At 32.2% G+C, this 25,871-nt stretch overlaps 1 protein-coding gene across 2 annotated transcripts in view; it reads right to left on the bottom strand.

Moving 5' to 3' along the window:
* The window catches only part of sano (CABIT domain-containing protein serrano), a 209,459-nt gene that overhangs the window by 134,795 nt on the left and 48,793 nt on the right, over positions 1–25,871 (bottom strand). For both annotated transcript variants that reach the window (XM_088228884.1, XM_088228882.1), the window contains exon 3: positions 10,024–10,066. The gene's annotated coding sequence lies outside the window, so the exon portion shown is untranslated. The remainder of the gene's footprint in view (positions 1–10,023; positions 10,067–25,871) is intronic.

Raw genomic sequence — 25,871 nt, forward strand, 5'->3', positions numbered from 1 at the left:
CTTCCTACATGCTCTTGTCCATAATTAAATTTAATAGAAACGGGCTCAGACTGTTACCCTGTCTTATGCCACTGGCTGCTGGGATTTCTTATGGAATTTCACCATTGTCTTTTATTTAGGTTTTTCTGCCAGTGTCTTGGATGGTATTAGTAACTGCCGGCCATATTCCTTTCTGTGTTAATATGTTGATGACATCTTTTAGCCTTATCAAACACCTTATCAAACACTTTTCACAGGGTAGTAAAGCATATGTACGTGGTTTTATTGTATTCAATTGATTGTTTTTGAACTTGTCTGATGATGAAAATGGCATCAGTGATGAAACAATTTCTTTAAATCCTCGCTGCTCTTCTTTGTTTGCAATTGTTTGCTTCAGTTTTATTCTCAAGATTCTTGTTAGGAGTTTGAGCATCGAGCTAAGTTGCGAGATACCTCTATAGTTTTCATAATATAACATTTAATTGACAAAATATAATATTTAGGTTGAAAAAATATAACATTAAGGTACATTGAAATGTAGGATCTTAATCTGAAGCTGCAATCCAGTCAAAAACACTTGTCCACGGTTGTGGTTCTATTTCACAAACTGAATAATATTCTTCCCCCATCTGACACAGATGTATGACCATACTTTTGAACGATTTATTCTTTTATTTAGACGAAAGATTAAAAAAAGGAATGGTCTAATAATATCCGAAGCAGAATGCAGGAAATATGGAATATCCTTAACAGATGTCCACACTGTCGTTAAAAGTAGTTATTACGCGCCATAGTTCTTGGACTTTGCAACAATGGTGATTGGACTCATAAAGGTAATAAACCAAAATCAGTGATCAAACCTCCCATTATGAAGACAAACAAAAAAAAAAATATTTAAAATTAATTTGAAAAAATACGTTATTGAGAAATTTTGATAAAGAAATTGTATTGTTATTAAAAGTTTATATTAGTTCTTAAGATGTTATGAACTAACTTGATAAAGCATAAATAAATAAATAACGATTTTTTCCGAGTACCTTAGCCTTGTACATGACACGTAAGGCTACTAAATACAGGGGTCTAAATATATATATATATATATTAAATAAATAATAATATCTCAAACTACCACGACTTTTTTCTCCACGGGTTGTTTACGTATTTGATTACCTCCAAATATAGTTTGATCAAACATTCATTGATTTAAAATTAAAAGGGACCTCACATAGCCGAAAGATTTAAGTGGACGTCTTTTATTCCAGTGACCACGTGTTCGACGCCGGGTGATGCCATGTTTTGACAATAGGTTAATAATATCAAAAAGATTTATATTGTTAATGTGATAGGAATATTAATCATAAGTCCATAAACAGTATATTGACATGAACCCTGCCACATAAAAATACAAAATTAAAAATGCAATAAATAACTCATGCATACGGAAGTAGAAATATGTGATAAATAAAATTTCAACATATTACAACAGATACGAATTAGAGAAAGGAATATTTAGGTCTAAGCAGTTTTTTTAGTACTAAAAAACCACGATTGGGTGAAAGATGTAAAATAAAGTGTACTTTTTGAATGGAGAAATAAGCTGAGGTAATCAGTTAGTTTCATCATTCACTGAGAACGGGTTGTGCGCAGGGCGCATTTTTTAGATATTATAACGGTGGTGGTGATTGATAATAAAAAACAACTATTTTGTTAAACTTAACTAATTTCAACTGGAATGGAAAATATTTTAGAATATGAAAATCTAGGTATTTTTTTTATTATTCTAGGGATTTTTTCTGACATTTGGAGAAACTCAAAATATTGTAATTGTTTTATTTATTTTCCCATAAACATAATTATAACTAAGCAATTCCTTTGTTCTGTTCTAGGGACCACTGAAGGACGGGGGTCACCCTGAATGTCGCGTTGTAATTGGTTAACGAACCACGTTCTAATTGGTTTGCGTATCTATGGTCAGTCATAGATATTTCACGTTTAAAATGTTCTTAGTACTTGTTTGCAATAGAAAGACGGGGTAAGAAGTAAATATTTTAAAGGCCTATTTATTCAGGATTATTTCCTGACAAGCTACACTATCAAAAAGATTTAAGTACTATTTTTTAATTGCGACACATTTGGATTTACTTTTCGACTTTTTGTATTTAAGCTCATCGGGCAGTTTATTGAATTCGGGATGGCCCATATTTTCGAGAGACCTTTTTCCGAACTTCGTTGAGCGAAATTTAGTAACATGAAGATTTTTTTGAGTTATAGTTTTGAATGTCGTGATTAAATGTGTATTTTAAATTTGTGTGAGCAGAAAAGTTTACCATATTTAAAATAATCTTAGTGATGTCATACAGTGGCATGAAATAAATGTATACAATCGCTTACCGACTTGGGTTTTAGATGTTAGTATAGTTATTGTCCTAACGGAGAAAAGTTTACGGCTCGAAACCGGTAGACATGGAAAACGCGGAAAGTGGTTACATAAAAGTACTTATCAACATTCAATAAAATGTGTGGCTATACCCTTTTATTAATTTATTTATTTATTCATTTAAAATTACATTTGTATACATATTCACTAACATATTCACTAACATATTATGGCTTTTTTGGCACTGCCCGTGTTAAGACATAATAATTAACAACAAAATATATCATCATCGTCATTCCCTTTCGCACATAATAATGCATAGGGCACTGCATTGGTCAACCAATCGCAGCGTATCTTGATCATTTTTGTTACAAGATAGTAGGTTGATAAGTCTTATGCCAGGGACTATGAAATATTCTGGTGTGAAAACACAATTTTAAATCAATATTTTGTATCAACTATGTCGGGAATCAAACCATAGACCTCTTGCACGGTGAGCAAACACGCTGACCATTTCACAACGAGACTGACATTTAAAATTTATAGTAATTTGAAATAATTTCATATATTTACAGATTTTTTCTTCATGGTTTACCGACTGTTGCAGTTCGAAATGATTGTCAATATTGATAATGTGCCAGGGAGTAAAATCCAGCCTTTGTTTCCCAACATTTGAACGTGCTCAAAACATGTATGTTTGTTTTTTTAATTTAATTCGCTCTATTATCATCTACGCCTTTTAAGTAGAATGTTAAAATACATTCCGAATTCTTTGTTCTACAAATAAACTCATGTACATTCAAGTAAATTTAATGACTTTACTTGCATTTTGCTAGTTAACACATTTCTGTTAACTGATTTTGTTATGTTAAAAGGTTCCACAGAGTTACTAACTAACTAAATAAATTAGAAAATTTTCACATGCAAGAAACAGCGTGGGCATCGGACTCGTCTGATTTTCTGTAAAAAGCCAGTTGTGCCCCGTTTCTGATTTTTTATATTAACTAATAATGTTGATTTGTTATAACAGTTCACAAAATAGACCACGGTAGAGACCCTAAGTTGAGTTGGAATGTATTTATTTTATTTATTTATTACACGGCACAGGTGCCTTTTACAATATTATAAGTTCAATTATACAAATATAAAAATCAGTATAAAATCATGGATAAATAACTAGAAAAAAAATATATTTATTTATTAATTCAATCAAAATTACAATCGTTTACATATTCATGGACTTATTAAGGCTTTTTAGGCTGTGCTGGAAGAAAATAAGTGTTGGAAGGCCACAGAAATGATGGGTCGACGGCATTGCCTCTATTGCCGGTAAAACGTGGATGATGAAAGCGGGTGATAGGAAGGAATGGAGGCGTTTGGAAGAGGCCTTTATCCAGCAGTGGAGAGAATAAGGCTGAAGAAGAAGAAGAAGAAGGTTGTGCTAGATTTCTAGAGTTGCGCGTATTGTGGATTTAAATATCGCGTTTAAAAACTTGCTTCAGATTTGTAAGAGCTGAGGAATTTAAAAGGTTCAATGTTGGTGAATTAGAATACTCGTATGTGTCAGGGAAAATGAAAGAAAAATAAATACATAAAATAAAGTAATATGCTAATTAAAAATACTTAACTTCAATATCAATACATAGATGGTGCTCCAACACGCTAGTGAATGCTTTCTCATTTAATAAGATATATACAAGAATCAAAATTGTACCAGTGTCGATATTCGCTAATAAGCGGAATGGGGAATGTTGTAAAAAACGTAAAGTGGCCACTCAACCCAGCCAATGACAGGTCATAAGCCCTGTAAACGCTCGAATATCGATAATCCTGAATTTGAAAAAATTCTACCTCATCTCTGTAGGAATATTGATAAAAAAAATAAAATGAAAGATTTCAAGATGAACTGGAAGGGTGGCTAGGAATAGCAGGCGCCACATTCATCAGTATGAAGGCTGTCTGAAGATCGGATATATACTGAGTGAAACCCAAATGCCGCTTATATAACGCCTGCATTACACCTACTCTCCTCTACGGATGCGAATTGTGGCACCTCACTAAGGCCCAAAACGGCAAACTTCTGAGTTTCGAGAATATATGTCTCAGAAGAATTTTGGGTGTGCAGTGGTTTGACTTTGTAAGGCATGAAGTAATAAGATAATGGACGCAACAAACTCCGGTGACAACTGTCATCAAGCGGGGGCGATACAGTTGGCTTGGCCATGTATTGCGAATGCCTCTTGATAGCCTTAACCACGCTTGCCTACTTTACAAGGCATCAGGTTCTCGTCATCCTCGACGTCCACTTCTGACTGTTTATCGGCAGTTCGTGTCAGCTACGGGATACGAACCTGACTTGAGAGGATACAAGAGCCAGCAGCCGACAGATATGTTTTGAAGATCTTCGTGGATACCATATGCTCCAACTAGGGAGTGGACATGGAGTGATGATGATTAAGAATATTCTTCAATGCATTTCTCAGTTTTAAAGAGCCTGAATCTTAACTTTTATTTTCATTTTTAAAAGCTTCTAGACGTTGTGTAGAAGAAAAAAACAATTGAATCATTGAGAATATTAATGACTTTTGTCTAACTGTTTATTTTAAAAGAGAAATGACCACCGTCCACGAGTACTTTATCCGTATGTCAGGTATTTGAATATTGCTAAGCGATGGCTATTAAATTATATATGGTGTGTTATATAATCAATATGCACCGCGTATCCTGTCAGGGTGTTGACCTGGTCTATCGCCAGGAGCCAGGAGTAACTTATTGCATACAGTGGAAATTGACGCATAAGGATAATATATACAAAATAAGTGTTATCCTGGTGAATCGGCATTTTTGCCACTCTTAACCAAATATAATCGAAATTATATAACTTCTAATTACTACATAAATATAACTAATAACTAAATATAACTATAATTACAAAATATAACTATGTAACTTCTAATTACTACAAAAATATAACTAATAACTAAATATAACTAAATTTAAACGACAATTCGTAGTAATAAGTCCATTTTTTTATTTTATTATTTTTAATTGAAGCGAGTAGCTTTACTTTACTTTATCCAAAGTTAGTAGTTAGTGTATTTTAACTTTTATAAATATATAAATTTGCACAGCAGATGTTTATACACGTAATACAATTATCTGTTGAAAAAGTAGTTTGCATCATATTAAAATAAAAAATAAACAAATTTATGCAATGTCCGCAGCAGTCTCTTGCAACGATCTCTTCGCCTAGACGAACTCTACTTCTACCATCACGCCATTTCTCCGTAGGGGTAGGCAGAAAAAATGGACCGCCACATCTAGCTTCTTCCACATGAATACATCTTGTCTTACATGCCCTTCGGTTCTGTCTGCTTTCGACATGAGCAGACTTAAGGTTTTGGTTTGTCTGATCATGCCACGTCTTCTTTGGTCGCCTTTGTCTCACGTTATCGTTCATTTTTGCCGTATATACTTGTTTTACCATTCTTTCGTCGTCCATTCGTTCTACGAGACCAAACCATCTCAGAGACCCTTTCTTAATCTTATCAATTATACTTGAATCACATTTACACTGTCGCTTGATTTCATCATTCGTAACCCTGTCATACATGTATTTCACACACGTTCGTCTGAAAGATCGCATTTTAACCGCGCTCACTCGGCTTTCATCCTTCCTCTTCCAGTTCCATGTTTCACTTCCATTCATGAGTATTGGGACTAAAACTCCGTTGTGCACTGCCAGTATAGCTTCGATTGACATGTTTTATTAGCAATTACTGTGCTTAGTGCATCGTTCATTTTGTTGCCCAAGTCAAACTCCAATTTTTAAAAATTCTTCCTGAAGACGACCTTTGTTTTGGAAAATTAAAATGTTCATCCAGGATAATGAGCACTCTTGAGGTCACGAAAGATAAATAACTTTGCTTTAAAGTCGTAAATGGTTTAAATGTTAAGTCATTTAAATTAAATGAAAACCTTGTGCGAGCATTCTGCTGAGATCCTCCATTGCAGTCGCAAGATCACAGATGCGTCAATGACTCTATTTAAAAAAAAAAATGTCCAGTACCTTCATGAATCAGAACAGCGTCTCAGATGCGAATGTAGGATTAAATTAAAGCATCAATCTGAGTATTCATTTTTCTAAATGTTATTAAACTTTTCTATGTCTACCGAATTCGAGATGTATCCGTCTCTTCGTCAGGACACCAATTAAACCAACATGCAAACTTACATGCAAAATCCACTATACACCTTCACCATATTTGTAAAAAATATAAAACCAACACGACATGCATTTAAATAAGCACATGCACTGATTAGGACAAACATGCACTGATTAAATTATGAAAATATTCTGTTGTTTGAGAATTAATGAAAAATGAAGAGAATATGGAGGGAGGGGGTAAGCCTTATAGGTTTAATAGGGTGACCATTAAGTGGAACATCGTATAAAGGACTATATTGGAAGTTTGTTTGATTATTGATCAAAGCAACATTATTTTTTAAAGCTTTCCGAATGTGAGATATTTCCATATTATTTACGTTTAACCCTTTATTATTTGTTTGTAAGATTTAAACTCCTGTATTTTTATTAAAGTCATCATTTAAATTGGTTAGGTGATTTGTGAATTTAGAGAAATTATTATTGTGAAGACACCTTGTATGTTCTTTAACACAAATATCCAAATTTCTTGATGTTCTTCCAATGTAAACTGAAGGACAAGAATTGCATTTTAATAGGAAAACCTCTGAAATATTTAATAAACTGTTTTTATCTTTATTATCAAGCAATAATTTACAAATATTGTTATTTGTATAAAAAGCAGGTTTGATATTATTTGGTAAAAGTTTGGATACATTTGTGGATATAGTATTTACATAAAGAATTCATCTTCATTTATTATCATTATTAGTATTATTTTGATTACTGTTGACAGGATATAAAAATTGTTTTATTGATTTTTTCTTTAGTTTTCCATTTAAAAGGGTATGTATTAAATCAATTGTACATCCATTATTAATAGCAATTTTTTAAATTAAATTAAATTCATTTTAGAAGTTGATTTAGTTTAGAAAGAAGAACATTTCTTAAACAATTTAACATTAAATTGAATGCGGAATGTTTTTGGGAAGTAGGGTGGTTAAATGAATTATCAATGACGATATCCGTGTTAAATTGGTTTTCGGAAAATATCAAATTCTATTTGACGTGTTATATTTAGGTTCGTCTCGAAACTGGTGGACATAGAAAAGTCGGTAAGTGGTTATATACAAATATTTAATAACATTTAGTAAAATGTTTGACCACAAAGTTATTGCTTTAAATATTAAAAATATTAATTTTTGTTAATTTATTAGGGGGTTTATGATAGACGCCGTGCAACTTCTCCCGCCCACTATACCATAGGTAATTTTCAACGCCAAGTTAGATTTACACATTACCTAGGCATGTTTGTCAATTATTCCAAGAAAATGTTTACTTGAATAGCAAGAAGAGGTAATTCAGTCTTGAATGTAAATGAGGATAATTATTATTAAATACTTCCCTTGGACAACTCCATACAAGACGGTAATACGACACTTTCTTTAAGCCACTTTTAGAACATCTATATTCTCAACAGATATGCACATTAACAAGGCTGTTAGTAATTTACAGTGATTTTTATTCAAAACGAAAGCCATTTTCAGGAGAAGTGTACAAGTTTGGATTTTGTCTAAGGGAAGAGACCATTGACCACCAAGAGACTAGTAACGAGAGAACCCTTTGAATACCCTTTTATCTCTCTAATTTTCTTGCCTCCTCTTTCACAGTAGTAGCTGTTCGATTGTGAGCTTATCTACCCACTAATGCTAGAGACGTCCCTTCTTTATTTACATTTAAGCCAAGATTGAAATGTCACCATCTAAATATTTAAGTTGTTCCTTTATTTTTTTTCTTTCCTTTCCATCCCCTCTCCTCTCTTCATAGTTTAGTGTTATTTTTTTATATTTTTAGTTTATCTTTGTTTTTAATTTTCTATAAACTCATAAGATTCAATATGTCTATGTACTTGTAATTTTCTCAAACTGAACGGTTGGAGTAGGTAGGAAGAAATTGCCTTAAGGCAATATGCCCGCCCTTATATGTATTTACACGGTTTTTCAGGGCCAGACCGCGAAACTTCAGAGGAACATTCCTCATAGTAAGCTTTAAAAAAAACCCTAATGTTTTTTTTACAAAAAGTATTTTTTTATAATACTTTTTTTATGATCCTGGACTGGCATCCCTTCCGCAAACCCCCCTATCCCTCCCCGACAAAAAAAATGCGATCGAAAACGTATTTGACCAACGAAGCGATACGCACCAGACGCGGACAAGGGAAGCGGCTGGGTAAGAGAGAAATAAGGGTTTGTTGAGGGACTGCTTATCCGAGAAGTTAAGGATTTACTACATTTTGAGATTACATTTTTTTTTTAATGACTATTTGGAATTTTTTTTTAGATTTTTTAAAAAAGGTTTATCATGAGGAATATTCCTCTGAAGTTTCGCGGGCTGGTGCTCAAAAACCGTGTATATTGTATGTGTATTTAAAGTGTTAAATAAAATAAATAAATAAATTGCTGGAATCAGCTGCGTGACATTGCATAGATTTATATACTACTAGTTGACCCGACAGACGTTGTCCTGCCCGAACGTTGGCTTGCGTTAGAAAAATACTTTTTATTGATAAATAGGTGCCCAGGTACTTGCTTGTGATTAAATTCCAAAACTTAAAATTGTGAATATTCAAACATTAAATTTAAGAAGGTACCTACTTGTTTATAGTTGAATTCCAAAACATGAAATACATATTTTTTTTCAAATATGGCATTCTTTTTGCAAACGTCAAACTCCGATCTTTTTATCAACAGAGGGGTGTACTTATGTAGGAATACGATTTTTTTTAAATTCAATATTGTTTTAGTATTACCAAAAATTCAGTAAAAAAGGGTAGAAATTATAAAGAATTTAAGGAAATAATCTGATTGAGATCCACAAAAAACAAATGCTGTTTGTAAACATTTAAAAACAAACCTTTTTACACACAAAAAAACAACATCTTTCCATTTTTTTGTAAATGCATTCTCCTCGAAGATCTCTCCTGGTAGATCGATGAATAAAACATTTATGCTTTTTACTTCTTTTTTACACATTAGATCGAAGATTTCCATATTTACGAACACGCACAGCGCAAAGATCTATATTTCTCTGGAAACCACACGTAAATTGGTTAAGCCGTTTAGAAGGAGTACAGTCACACGTACAGAGGAATTAAATATATAAAGATTACGCGTGTTCTCCAGATGTTTATTAAATTTTATGTTTTTGTAATAATTTATATTTTTAGTATTATTTAATAATACGCATGCTTCCACTTTCCATTATGTTGTATCCCAACTCATCACATGGCTCTTGGCCTCATAGAGTTAGGAATGCGTAATTTTACTTTTTAGTGATATGCATCTTCATATGAATAAAGACATTATTTAATACTATTGGGATCCGCACTAAAAAAAACACCTTAATTATTTATTTAAGTACAAAGTTAAAATAAAAAAAACATAATAATTTCTAATTTTTTTATGTTTTGTGTAGTTATGACATTTAATTTTGTTAAAAAAACATTTTAAAAATTTAAACTTACCTCTATGCATAGGTGTTTTCCAATGTTTAAAACACTACTGAATCTGAAACAAAAAAGTGAATAAATTAGTATTTTTGCACAATATTTGTTTATTGCCACATAACTAGGTATATATAGTGGGTACAAATGTTTAATTATCCCATGTTAATGTGTAAGTGCCTGTCGATGAACCAAGCGAACAACTTTTACTCATGTATCACGCACATTTAATTTTTTATTTTTTTTATTCATTTTATTTATAAATTTATTGCAAAAAAAATAATATACATACTTAATAACAGGGAATCTATATAAAACTAATTAATGTAAAATGTAAACGGAGTGTTCTCTGTTTATGATAGTCTCCATCTAACATGGCACAGCCTGTTCTAAGATGGAGATTTTTTTTATTTTCAGAGCGTAAGTAGTCCTATACTAATAAAACAATAACATAAAAAAGAAAAACCAAAACTACTTTATTATAAATGCATAGCTAATCAAATGTAAGAAATTAAAAATCATTATTATACAAATATAAAGTATAAATATCTGCCAAGAATACATGTTACTTAAACATAAATAATATAGTATAATATATAATAATACAAATATAAAGCAATGAAATACATAAAAATATAAATAATATCATTGTCATCATTCCCTTTCCGTACCTAATGGTGCATAGGACACTGCAGTGGTACACCAATCGCAGCGCATCATGATCATTTTCGTTACACGAAGGTAAGATGTTCAGTCTTACGCTTCAGGTACAAAATCATTATTCAAAAACATTTTTTTGAGTTCTATTAATAAATTTTAAACAAAACGTTTAACTTTGTAATAATTAATGAAAACATTATGATGATTATGATAGAATTATAAATTCACTTATCAATGAAACTTCTTGGTTTTATTTTACTTTTTATTATTTTGACCAACGAGCGCTATCGCCTAAGTAGGCATCTTCAAGACCGGTGAATTGTTTGCAACGGTTAGAGCTTAACATTTTTTTTTAATAACTACAAATAGTATTATAATACAAGACAAGACTATTAAATGCCTTTTTTGCCTAGCTTGGAACGGGGTATGTACCCTTGTTAGCTGGGCAAAGTGAATATGGAATTGTATTTTGATAATAAGTGTGAATAAATAAATAAATAAATAAATAAATGGTAAAAAGAGAAACAAAAAAAATTAAATACCAATAATATTTGTAAGCAAAAATGTGAATCAAATGATAAACCATTTTTTCCAGTACTAGTTTAAAACAAAATAATGTTTTATAGAATTAGCAAAACCATCTACAAATGATACATAAAAAGATTGAATAAAAAATAATAACAAACAATTATATCAGTAACTAAAATCAACAAAGAATTGTATAAGATTAATAAATAAAAACCATTTAAAAATGTCATTATATAGAAACAAATAAATTAACATACTTTTTTATATATAAATTATATATTTGTGGATTTATTGCCAAATTCCAACTTCTTCCAACCAACTGATAATATAAAGGTGTTATTAAGATTATTGAACCTTTACATTGATCCAAAAAACGTATTATTTATACAATCTTATTGTAGCATTATTTTTCTATTTCATTATAACCTAGCTCACTGGTCACTTTATGCTCATGTTAAATTATTCTCAATTTTAATTTGCTTTTTTAATGTTTAGAACATAAGGTTTTCTCACTTTAATTTGTTATCTTTTATTTGTCATCTTATATTTGTTTGTTTCTTTTTTACTTTATTGCAGTTTTAAAAAAAAAAAACTAATTTGTTTAGTTTTAATTATTTAGTTGAATTATATAGTTATATTTTATATTATATATTTCATAATGAATTGTTCACTGCTGTGATTATTTCTGTATTTTTTTTTATTGTAAAAGGTTCTTTGAACCGTTGATATATAAATAAATATACAAAAGAGTCCAATACATAAATTCTTTCTGTTATAAGTGTACAAAGCCTAAAAGGCGATGTGCTGAATAATTATTCTTTTTATTAGAAAGACTGTATGATTCCCATAATAATAGTTTTAAAATATAGAATATTGATATTACGCTGAATCGTTACTTCACAAGAATAAGTTAAGCTAGGAAAATGCGGTATGTTGTGCGTAGGAGTCGAACAGTAATTCAGTAGCCGTATAATGTATGAACATTCTGTACCAGCGACATAGAATGGATGACTTAACACAATCATGAATCGTCAACGATCTATCTTCATTATGCGTTATCTATGTAATAACATTTAATAACTTTAACATAACATTAAATACAGACAGTTAACGAGCATGTAATTCAGAAGCAAATAGTTGAATAAAACGTTAAGAATTACTAACGATAGATATGATGTTGTTATTATTTTTATTGCTTTCCTCCGCGTACACTAATTTTACGTTCACATTTGTATTTTTTTTTCTTAACTGGAGTAGTGCGCTTAAATGTAGTAGTCGGCCTCGTGGTGTAGTGTTCAGCTCGTTTACCTACCGTGCAAGAGGTTTCGGGTTCGATTCGCGACATTTTTTAATTTAAAAAAAAATACTTGAGTTATTATTAGTTTAGCCTCCTGCGATAAACATTTGTTTGCCAATTTAGATTTCAGTGCACCGTTCACCCTGTTCCCGGCACTCGCCCTCCTTTTAATATATTTTCGGTCTTTCCACCCCTAGTAAACATACTTCCCAGATACACGAATTCTTCTACCTGCTTCAGAATATCTCCGTTCACTCTGATCTCACATTTAGTTATATTTTCATCCTTTTCAAAAACCATCACTTTCGATTTATCAACCTTCACAAGCAAATCGCTTTTCTTGCATACATCGTAGACTTTTGTTACGAAGAATTGCAAGTCTTCTTTCCTGCTAGCAAGAGTTCTTATTATTTACTCAAATATTAAATTTTTTTGACCATTTCCTATAATTCGTAAATAACTTTTGCTGGACAAATGGAAATCGAGTTGTGTTAGAGTAGGATTTGAACCTCGGACCTTTGGCCCGTGAGCTCGAAATACTACCACGGGACCACAACCCGGTTTGATTGGTGACATGAAATACTTTTTTAAAAAAGTGTTCTCAAAATATTATATTTCATAGTCTCTGGACCGGTATCTGAACCGTTAGACTGACTATCGTATTTTCATGTGATAAAAAGGTTTATTAATTCCAACACATTACTACAAAGATGAAGAACATTTTAGAGAAGGGAATGTAGAAGTCTAGGCATCCACAGAGCTTATGACCTATCATTGGCTGGTTTAAGTGGTCACTTTATACACTGTGTAACATTCACCTTCATATTTGTTGTCATGTGTTGGTATTAACAGCTCCCTAGGGGGTTGAATCCAGTTCTTGTCTACAAAAATTTGCACAAACTCAGAACATTGTTGATTATTAATTAATTTGTGTATCAATATCATCATTCTCTTTCCACACCTAATGGTGCAAAGGGCACAGCATTGATACACCAATTGTGGTACATGAAGGTAAGATAACCAGTCTTACGCTTTAGGTACCAGACCAGGGACTAGTAAATATTCTAGCGTAAAAACACATTTTTAAATAAATATTTAATATTAACCGTTTTGGCAATCGAACTCATGACTTCTGGCATGGTAGGCAAAGGCACTGACCATTACGCCACGAGGCAGACATAATTTATGTAGACGCATGTATTTTTATTATAGGGTTCGGGCGGATAAATCGATGAAAAAGAATATGAATGGATATTATATATGAAAATAAAAATTTTCTTTTACCAGCGCCGCGGCGCCATCTTGAAAAAAAAAATTAGTCTTTTTAATATTTTATGCCGATTTTTTGTTAAACAATGCAGATGACAAAAAATAGTTAAAAATAAAACAAAAATAAGAGGTTCCATTGTAATGGTCACCCTATACCTGGTAAATTCACGCTTAAACATGTTTTTATCATAATCAATGCACGTTGGTGTTGGCTTCTAATAGCATGTGTCCTATCAGCATGCAATAGGGCACACATAAATATATTCTTATGTTTACTCTTATATCAATGTACGTACATATATTTAATGTATTAGTTGTATAACACATATTTCATAACCTGATGTTTGAATTCATTTTTTTTTTTATTTCATGATATTTTTTTACTACATAAAATAGAATTTTGTGAATTCACATATTTTTTTAATTGGAGTCTGATTTTTTCTATTTCTTTGGTATTGTGATCATGTTGATTTAGTTAATTTTTTTTTAATTTTGTGCTTTTTTAAAAATTAATAATATGATATTATACAAAAATACGGCTTATTGCGATAATTTTCACATTTTTAACTTTAAAACGGCAAAAAGTGGACTCTCGTGTTCTATCCTCAAAGGTACGAATTTAATTCCTCATAAATTTAATATTATTGTCTCTGTTCGGATATCAACTTCCATTGAATAATAGTAAACATTCTCTTTTTTATAATTAAGCGATTTGTATTCACGCAGAGATGGCGCCTTATACATGTTCCCGAGATTCGAACCGCAGATCTCAAACATCAAACATCAGACTTGTGAATTGTGAATAATGATATGGCGTTATAATTCTGCTAATCACTATGCAAATTAATTCAAAAATCTATAAATAAATTATCGTTGAACCCGGAGAACAAAATGTCACTTTTGCATACAATGCATTCCTCGCAGTAAGAAAAGACAAAGGATTCGATAGTATTATATAATTATTTTTATTTATGTTTATATCATAAATCAATTATTACCTCCGTATTGTACATATATTATATTCAGTGATATAGAGTCCACACGATGCGAGATATTTCATGATATTGGAGAGCGTTCAGAAAATAAATCTGAGGTACATATTTCTACGTAAGGGAGTATGATTTGTGAGTTCACTGACATTTCATGATCAGATCGAAACCGTTTGTAGTAGTTCGTTAAAGATTTTGGGATTCGTCTTGCATATTGCCAGGGTTTTTGGTAAAACACGAGTACTGAGAATTCTTTATAACTCGTTGGTGCGAAGTAGACTCGAGAGTGGCTCGATGATTTGGGGACCGTGTGAGTTGAAGTATTCTCTTATAGTGGAGAGGTTTCGGAATAAATTTCTTCAGTTTCTCTACATGAGGGAGTTCGGATACTATCCATGGCTTTATCCCACTGAGTTCCTCCGGGGTATGCTAGGTTACAGCAGTTTGAAGACTAGAAGGAATGTGTATTTAACTACGCACTTCTTTCGATTGTTGCGCGCTATTATTGACAACCCTGAAATTATGCGGAGCATTAGCGTTTATGTTCCGGATAGTTACCTTAAAAAGCGTCAGCATAGACAGTTTCACATTCCAATATACAGGACCAACCTGCCAATGATTATGCCTGTTGGAAGGACTATCTCTATGTTGAACAATATTACTTTGGACATTGACATTTTTCACATCTCTGAGGGAGTTTTTCGTTCAAAGATTCTCTTACTTTTTTATCATATTATTCCCTGGATATTTTGTATACTTATGTGTTATTTTTATATATACCTAATTTGACCTTATTATTTTCATTATTTATGTATAAATTAAGATATTCCATTTTGTAATGTAAATATATATGAATACATAAAATTGAAATGAGTATTTAAAAAAACGGGAACAGGATGAACGGTGCACTGAAATCTACTTTGGCAAACAAGTGTTTATCGCAGGAGGCTAAACTAGCTGTTTACAATGGAGCTCTAGTGTCAACTCTAATGTATGAAAGCGAAGTATGGGATTGGAAAAATAATTATGAAAGTAGGTTATATGCTGTCAAAATGCTATCCCTCAGGTGAATGTGTGGTAAAACGATGTATGATAGGTGCGCAAATGTCGAGATCCGTGAAGTGTGTAAGGCTGAGACATGCATTATAGACAGAATCAAGAAAGGAGTGCTGCATTGGTTTGGATATGTTGAGCGAATGGACAGAGAAAGAACGGCTAAAAGGATCTACGGTGCGAATGTTGATGGATGCAGAAAACGAGGAAGACCGAAAAAGACATGGCACGATTAAGTCCATCAAATACTTGAAGATGGACATGTCAAGAGTAGGAATAATCGGCGTGCGTGCATGAGAAGATATATGAATGTAGAAGAAGCGAGGTCTATATGCAACAACAGAGTGATTCAATTTGATTAAATTCATTTATTTAAATATATACATATACATTGCAAACATACATGCAATACGCAAATATTATAATAAAGAAAAAAACTATATGAAAAAGACTCATGTCAAAGTAGTAAGAACAACCTGCTCCTGAAAACCCCGTCGAAAACTTGAAACAGATAAATATCCAGAGCGATGTTGTTCAGCATAGCTGTAGCTCTTCCAACAGGCATAACCATCGGCAGGTTGGTCCTGTGTATCGGAATATGAAACAATCTATGCTGACGCTGTCCTAGGTAATTATCAGGAACATACTAACCAATGCTCATCATAATCTCAGGATTATCGACCGTACCGTGAACAATCGATAAAAATGTATAGTCAAATGCACATCCCTTCAAGTCTGTTGTATGCAATAAAATAATTTAATAAATCCACCTGGTCCATGAAGAAGTATAGAAATTTAAAAAATAACATTTTCAGGCGTTGCCTAGTGTGTAGGTGAAATAATTCAATTAGATGAATCTCACCCGTATAAATAAAGGTTTCAGCTTTTTAACTTCACAAACATCAACAGATGAAAGAATTGAAGGAATATAGATGTTCAAATATGGGCAGAATGATGAATGTTACACAGTGTGTAAAGTGGCCACTTAAACCAGCCATTGACAGATCGTAAGCCCTATGGATGCCTAGACTTCTATATTACCTTCTCTTAAATGTTCTTCATCTCTGTTGTCATGTGTTAATATAAACCTTGAATATTATAAGTAAGGTAAAAAATAATGCAACTCCAATATAAAAAATATGAAAAAAGGGTTTGATGATAACGATGATAAATGTCAATTATACTGTTTTCACAAAACGTTATATTACATGTTTTTTCAATTCAATTTATTGTATATAATTATCTACCTAATAATAAAATAATAACGTAGCTTGCAAAATTCCCTTCGTATACTTAAAATCGCATTTAAAATTGCGTAAATAAAATATAAACGCCATTGAATACATTAATTACAAAGATCCAATAATGATTGCGAATCCGAATAATATAAATTAGCAATGAAAATTTATAATTTAACATGTTTAAATGAGATTTAATGTTAATAAATTATCTTCTTGCTTACAAAAAGAAGATGGACGGATAATTTGAGAATATTTTAGGTCATTGCCTTTAGCTGCGATGTATTTAAATCAAATATACTTAAGAATTATGTAAATGAATGATTGTTTAAAATAAACAATTATCTTTAATGATTTACTTATTTGTTCGTGCCGGTTAACGGGTCCTGTTAGCGTGTACATTAATTGATATTAGAGACAAAGAAATATACAAGCTTTAACAGTTACCAGCTAAAAAAACATTATACATAGGGGAAACTTCTATTTTATAATATGCTGTTCTGGTCGCTTATATTTTGCATTTTATCTCAGTGTCGAGGTCTAGATTATTAGTGTTAATACTGCCTAAGTACCCGAACTGTGGAGATTTACATTTGGATGGATCTTGGCTAAAAACCATAAGTTGGTTTTGTTTCCTAACTAACTAACTAACTAACCATCACGCCATTTACCCGGAGGGGTAGGCAGAGAGGATAGAACGCCACACCACTCTGTCCTGGCACACTTCCTTTGCTTCCTTCACATTCATACATCTTCTCATGCACGCACGTCGATTATTCCGACTTTTCACATGACCACTTTCAAGAATTTGTTGTACTTGATCATGCCATGTCTTTCTCGGCCTTCCTCGACTTCTACAACCAGACACATTCGCATCATAAATCCTTTTAGCCGTTCTTTCATCATTCATTCGCTCCTATATGCGATATAGAGCTATATATAGACCTATATAGAGCTATATATATAACAAAAACGTGTTAAAATTACGTATACAAGCTAAAAAAGTATAAAAAAAACACAAATAACATTTCAATAGTATTAAAAACTACATATACAAGCAAAAACGGTAAAATATTAAACGTTATATGTTCAAGATGCGCATTCTCTGGATAAACTAACATTATTTATTCAAAGTACTTCTGGAAAAAATAATTCTTCAATTCGCACGTCCTGTTTCTATATTTTGAAATTGGTACTTTAAATTTTTGTGGCAATTTATTAAATTCCTTGAAACCTATGTATTGTAAAGATCTAGTACCAAACTTCGTAGACTTCACAAGATCCAATATAAATATTATTTTTTGATCTAGTACTGTACTGATGTCGCTAATGAAAGCGGGCTTTATGTTACTGCGCATTGAGTCGAGAGTAGTATGAATGATAGTGTCAGTTATCTCGAAATAGGAAAGCATGCTAAAAGGCATGATTTTTGTTTCAAAATAAATGTCCCTTACATGAGTATCATACGGTAGGTGAAACACATTTCTGATCGCTCTATTCTGAATAATCAGCACCTCAGAAATTTTGCTTTTAGTTGCAAAACCCCAAACACAGCATAGGTATGATAATGTGAATGAACCATGGAAAAATAGATTGCTCGAAGAAGCGAAACTGGAAGCATTCTCTGAAATCTGTGGTGTTTTTTTAATGCCAAATAAAGATATTGTTATACTTATATATTTAATATGTAATATATTTTCCTTACTGACTTTGTATACTTTGTGGAAATATGTTATTAGTTCTGAGTTTATACACCATATCTGTTTACTATAAATATGTATGTAAAACTGTTGGTTTTAAAAATAAAATTAAAATTAAAATAAAATAATATATTTTACCAAACTGGTTTGTTTCTGTAAATATTTCAAAAGCCGTTACAGCTGAGAAAGAATAAATATGTACCCGATGTACGAAGTATCCAGCAATATCTTGGTATGTAGTTATAAGACGTATCTTGTTCTCGCAGTCTATCTCCCGATACAAGGAACACACAATTAAGAGTACCATTACTCTTCACCGGGATGCAATCCTGACCCTCGCAGTACTCACAAGAATATTTCATCCACTGAGCATTACTCATTAATTTACTATGCAAATATCCCGGTACCGCGACTACGAACTAGAGACCGGAGACTGGGTCTACAAGCTATCGATGCGATAGTTTGAAATGGATATACTCGGACAGTGGAATCCCAATATTAGAATCGCGGGTAATGTTATCAATCGGTTATTATCATGATAACACGTCAATTACCGTGTAATTGTAAACTTAAAGCATTTGTCGAGGAGTACAAGTATTAAGGTATTTTTTTAGATCATAATTTTAATTGGGATTGTCAAATATTTAAACTTAGTTTTCTTTTATTTTACCTAAAAGTACTCTAATTTTTTTTTCCGACAACGTTATTTTTTTAATCTCCCGGCAGTCATAATTATTATTACAATTCGCCAATACCTAGACTACACCGGCTAGGTAACGAGTATGGTGAAGTTGATATATTTCGTCTGTCTTTATATAAATATAGGTTAAGTATTCAAAAGGTTATAAATTAATTTGTATAAAATTTCTTAATATTGTTCTTTATTTACTATTTTTTTTCTCATGTATCTCTATAATAATGTATAAACTTATATGTATGTATATGTATGTGTGTATGTTTTCATATGTAAATTTATTAAATATTTTTCTATGTACCCTATACCTATGTTGGTACATTTCCTTATTTTTATTATATAAATAAAACACGAGTGATACTTATATCCACAAATTTGGAATATCCAGTCTCGAAGATGTCGCGGAAGCGATGAAACCGGTCACTGGATATTCCAAATTTGTGGATTAAAGTATCACTCGTGTTTTATTTATATAATAAATTACAATGAACTTCCATCAAGAATTTTCACTTACAAACTTAAATGTTTTAGATAACATTTCCTTATTTTTACTTATGATTGTATCTTTTAGCTTTTATTATGTTATCTTTAATTTTAACTAAATTTACATACTAATGTTTCACTGCTGCACTTGAATGTAATTTCTCATATGTGTAAAAGCCCGTAAGGCGTGTAAATTAATAAATAAATAAATAAATAAAATGTAATGTTTAAAAAACTATCAAAGTGGATAAAAAAGTTTTACTTAAGTAAATGATTCTGAAACACGGAAAGCCGAGTGAACGCGGTTGATATGCAGTATTTTCGACGAATGTGCGGCGGCCTCCGTGGTGTAGCGGTCAAGACGCTTGACTCACACACGGAAGGTTCTGGGTTCGATTCCCGGTAAGAACACAAAAACCAAATGTGTAAAAACGAATAGTTTCTGAACGTAAACATAGGAACTTCAAAACTTACTCCAACCTTATTTTTTATTCATTTAACTTTTTGATTACAAATATTTGTACGCTAGTGGGCTTACTGACATATGAAATTTTCTTGAATAAAATTTCTTATTTAAGTAATTTTAGTTTCACAACGTGCGCGAAAAGGGATAAGAAAAACAAAATAATAGGCGGCCTCCGTGGTGTAGTGGTCAAGACGCTTGACTCACAGACGGAAGGTTCCGGGTTTGATTCCCGGTGAGAACACAAAAATTAAATGTGATTTTTCTCAAGCCTGGGTGTTTTGTGATGTAATTCACCACTGTAATTGGGCCTCCTGGCCTGTTGTGGTGCAAAAAAATAAATAAATAAAAATCAATGTACGACAGGGTTATGAATGATAAAATCAGGCGAGAGTGTAAATCGTCAAGTATAACTGTTGAATTCAGAAAGGGTCTCTGAGATGGTTTGGTCATGTAGAACGAATTGTCGACGAAAAAATTGTAAAACAAGTTTTTACGGCGAAAATGAACGGTAACGTGAGACGAGGATGACCAAGAAAAATGTCGCATGATCAGATAAACCAAAACCTTAAGTCTGGTCATGTCAAAAGCAGACAGAACCGAAGGGCATGCATGACAAGATGTATGAATGTGTAAGAAGCTAGGAATATATGCCAGGATAGACGTGTGTGGCGGTCCATTCTCTCTGCCTACCCCTACGGGGAAATGGCGTGAAAGTAGCAGGAGCGAATGGTGGTTATATTTACAAGTAAGCTATAAAAAATATCATATATTGGTACCTACATAGAAGGTACATAATATAATGTAAGTAATATATACTATTAATTGATAATTGTATTTCTGTCGTTCTGTCGTTCTGTCGTTCTGTCGTTCTGTCGTTCTGTCGTTCTGTGTGATACAACAACTCTCATCCATAAAATCAACTCAAACGACGCAACTTCGTAATACATTATATTATATAGATATATTATCCATTAAAAAATAAATAAAAAATATCACTACGAATTCAGTATATTTTAAATATTTCATTGAAATGTCAACTGGCCGAATTGTTCTAGAAATTAATAGTGCTAAAATCGGCCGCGTCGAGCGCATATGTTCTGCAATATGACGCATGAGAGTAATTATGGTCTTATGTCAAATGTACCATCAAAAAGAAAAATAGCCCTTAAGAAATAATGTTTGAAATACTGTTTTCCAAATCAAGAATCTTCAAATAATTTGTGTAATCTGCAAGTTAATCTAGGAGAAAAAACCCGCATTGGAGTTAAGATATTCAAAATATAGTATACTTATTTGTGTGAAAAAATAAGCTGGAATAATTGGCTAGTTTCTTGGCTCACTGCAGTCGCTGGGCGCGCTTTATTAATATTAATATTTATATAAGGAAAAAGATACAAACGGTAGAAATGATTTGAATTAAATAGTATTTTTTTATATTTATATTTAAAAAAGTTACTCACCGTTTCTAGGTAAGTCAGAATGTTCGAATATCGTGCAGTTAAGAATGGAGAAAGTATTAAAATGTTTTAAATTATAAATGCCCGTGTCTCGGAAATCATGTTTGATGGAAAAAAAAGAATACCACATTTTAATTTAGGAAAAAAATACTATGAGAACCATATATTTTTCTTTCTGAGACGAAAATAATATTTTTTTGTTGTCCAATATAATCAATTTAAAAAATATCATATATATAAACCTAATCCGTATATTGTGATAATACTTCGCCTAACGTTATTTATTTTATTTAACCAACTGTTATTTTTTTTATTTATTTTTTTTTATTTATTAATAAAACATATAAGACATGAATATCATGATATTATATTCCCAGGAGTTGTACGAGAAAACTCATTTGGGACGGTACATAAAAAAAATAGTACATTTCTTGTAACAATACATAGTAGACATTTAAACAATAAAAATTTAAACAAATTTTAACAATCTATGAACTTAATATTAAAAAAGGAAAGAAAACATTTAAACAATCTGTGAACTTAATATTAAAGAAGAAAATAAAAACATTCAAACAATCTGTGAACTTAATATTAAAAACGAAAAGAAAAACATTTAAACATTCTGTGAAATTAATATTAAAAAAGAAAATAAAAACATTTAAACATTCTGTGAACTTAATATTAAAAAAAGAAAAGAAAAACATTTAAACCTAAAACACAATATATAGACTATTCACAGAAACTGAGCTAAAAACTATCACTTTCAAAAAGATTCAAGAAATAGGTCTTCATTTCTGGTCTTTGAGATTTACCACTCGACATTTCATTTTTAAGGTCATCAGGCAGTTTATTAAATTGTATACGACCAATGTATTCCAGAGACTTTTTGCTTAATTTATTTAGTTTATCTTAACTAGTACAAACATAATTAAAGGTTTACCCATTATAATGGTATAAATGCAAAATGCAAATTTTACCGAAAAGGTGAAATATGATTTATAAAATAATTATTAACAATTTTATTTTAATAATAAAAATATAGTATATAGTTTTATTCCACTTTGATTTATAATTTTTACCAGTGACCGGGTTTCGTCGCGACCGACATCGTCAGACTTAATCTAGAAATTTTATGTTTTATTTATATTTATAGATACACTTTTTTATTTAAAACACATTTTTTATCAAAAACAGTCTCAGATATTATAAAAATATAATACTCAAATTCTGAAGTAAAAAAAAGTTAAAAGGCCTTAATATATCCCTCTCCACTATTTTAGCTTGCAAAAAGATAACAGTGATTGTTCGTTTACTGATTATTCCCAGTTGCTGTACGGTCGCGTCGTCCACTATTTTGGAATCTCAATCCGTAGAATCTGGACATATTATATACCTTTACTATTCTGTAAGAAATTTTTCGGAACAAATTGTGGCTCTAGTGTTGCTATTATTACAAAAATATTACATGTAAATCAACGCAATGCTAAGTACATTCATTTGAAATAACAATACCACTTTTGGTTGCAATTTATCATGTAGACCGTTATTCGAGGGACATCTATGAATGCCCAAATATTAAAGTAGCTACTAAACACACTGTGTAGTATTAAACAATTTCCTCCATTTTTCCATTTGTTGACTTTTGTGGAGTAAAAGAGCGTAGAGTCTAGTTCTCCAAAGAAAGCGCGGGGTTTGACGAAAATATATTGTTACTGGGCACGGCTCCATCTTTGTATTTGAGACAGGTTAATTTTCTAGTATTCGGTTGGACAGCACTGGCTTTTTCCCTCCTTTACCAGCTATTTTCACTCTGTATTGCCAAATTAATTAAAAATATTAAATATAGAGGGGGTACCGCTTAAATGAATTATGGTGACTTTTTATTCCCTTCTCAAACATGTTTTCCCTCGCTATTGCAATAAATTTGACGTTAAAAAACAAACGTGACTACCCCCAGCCACCGTCATTTTTGAAATTGTTGGTTAATGTGACAGGTTAGGCTGTTTTACGTTATAATATTTAGTTTAAATAAAGCCATCTTCTGATTTCTGCTAAGAAAACAGTTTAAAAGCAACGAAAACTCATATCGTTATACGAATCGACCACAGACAAAAAGTCGATTTACTGAGTTTCACTTTCAATGGAGATAGCCACGTTTGATTTTTAACGTCACAAATTAAAATCTAAATAGCTCCCTAGAGGGTGAAATCCAGTCTTGTCTACGAACATTTGGAGATACTTCAAATATTGTTTAGAAACATTAACCTCACTTCGTTTAAGAACAATATTCGAACGCGCGCATTCCGGCATTGTTCGCTTTTCCTTTTCTAATGCGAAATACTCCAGGTCCCTGATTCGCCACACGTCCAGTGTCCCGACCAATGGTGGTGCGGTAGCCCATGAATAATTCAATAAAGGTATTTAATTGAAAGAAAACGAACGAACACGGCGCCGCGCCGCCATGTTGGAGACATGAGATTTGAATAGTGAGAGAAATAAATTGTGAAATGTTTTAGTTTAATGCGTTGCTTTTAGCTACTGCCTTGCGAAATATTGTAAACAATGTTGTTTGTGTCTTTCCTACCATTTGTAAGTGACAAAGTCACAAAGTCTCTCGTATTTCTGTCGTTTGCTAATTTCTTGTTGAATATTCATTATTCCGCTCTGAACTTATGCATATTTCTGCAATTACGCGACAGAAAAATGCAGTTAAAACGTTCCTATTTATGTATTAATTTATCTCTCATTTTAAAACCTGTGGGTCGCGACCCCCCAAAATTGTAAAATGTCTTCCTCGGCACGGATTTTCCCAGCGAGGAACACATTGTAAATTCAACTATATAATGCATTAATGTGAAGTATTACTTTTTAGTTTTCGATTTTTAATTTTTAACATTTATTTATTATATACGTTTGCCTTGTAAAGTAGGCAAGCGTGGTTAAGGCTCTCAGGAGGCACCCGTAACACATGGCCAAGCCAACCGTTTCGCCTCCGCTTGATGACAGTTGTCACCGGAGTTTGTTGCGTCCATTTTCTAATTACTTCAATTCTCATAAAGTCAGATCACCGCACACCCAAAATTATTTTGAGACACCTCTTCTCAAAACCCAGAATTTCGCTGTTTTGGGCCCTAGTGAGGTGCCACGAATCGCATCCGTAGAGGAGAATAAGTGTTATGCAGGCGTTATAAAGGCAGAATTTGGTTTTCACTTAGTAAATATCCGATCTCCAGACAGCCTTCATACTGTTGAATGTAGCGCCTGCTACTCCTAGCCGCACTCAAGTTCTTTTTTAATGCTGATATTTGCGAAACTCTAGACTCTTTCGATGACTTGGTTTGACAGAGTCAGGGGATTTTGGGCATCAAGACATGAAGTGTTACACAGTACTTGGGTTTTTGCAATATTGATTTTTAAACCCATGCACGCGGAGAACCTATTTAGGCTATCTACAGTGGCCTAAACACCCCTGACTGAATTGTCAATTATAACCACATCATCGGCATACTAGAAAAAGATTCACAGTCTTTAAAACTATTTTTAGATATGTGCTTTCACTTATTTTGAAATTTCTATAGAATGGAATGATTGAAAGAATTTTCGTCTCCCATGAGATATCTCTTTGATAAAGCCTTATTGCCTCATCACATCCTTAATTTGTACATATTTACAACATCGCTCGCATGAATTTATTTCGTAGGCGAACGGCAACGACCTGAAATTTGAATTTGGAGGAATCCGTCCGCCATCTTGTCGATAAATTGATATTGCGAGTGACGCATAACCTAAAAATCCACCTTTGGAATTAATTTCTGTTTGGAGTATCAAAATGACTCATCGCCGTTTGCGATTTTCCTTTTCCGATAACCGCCACTAACGTTTACTTAGGAATGCGCATAAATAATCTCTTTGTCAAGTTTCCGATTACTGACATCTTTGTTTAACCGTTTGGCATAGGTCGGGATCAAGATGGCCGCGATGAAAATTTAATTCGTAATCATTACCCAACGTGGCGAAATAAGGGATTGTGCGATA

The sequence above is a fragment of the Micrasema longulum genome, unplaced genomic scaffold, assembly GCF_059751315.1.
Source record: "Micrasema longulum isolate JH-2025_06_02 unplaced genomic scaffold, ASM5975131v1 h1tg000614l, whole genome shotgun sequence".
NCBI classification, from domain to species: Eukaryota; Metazoa; Arthropoda; class Insecta; order Trichoptera; family Brachycentridae; genus Micrasema; species Micrasema longulum.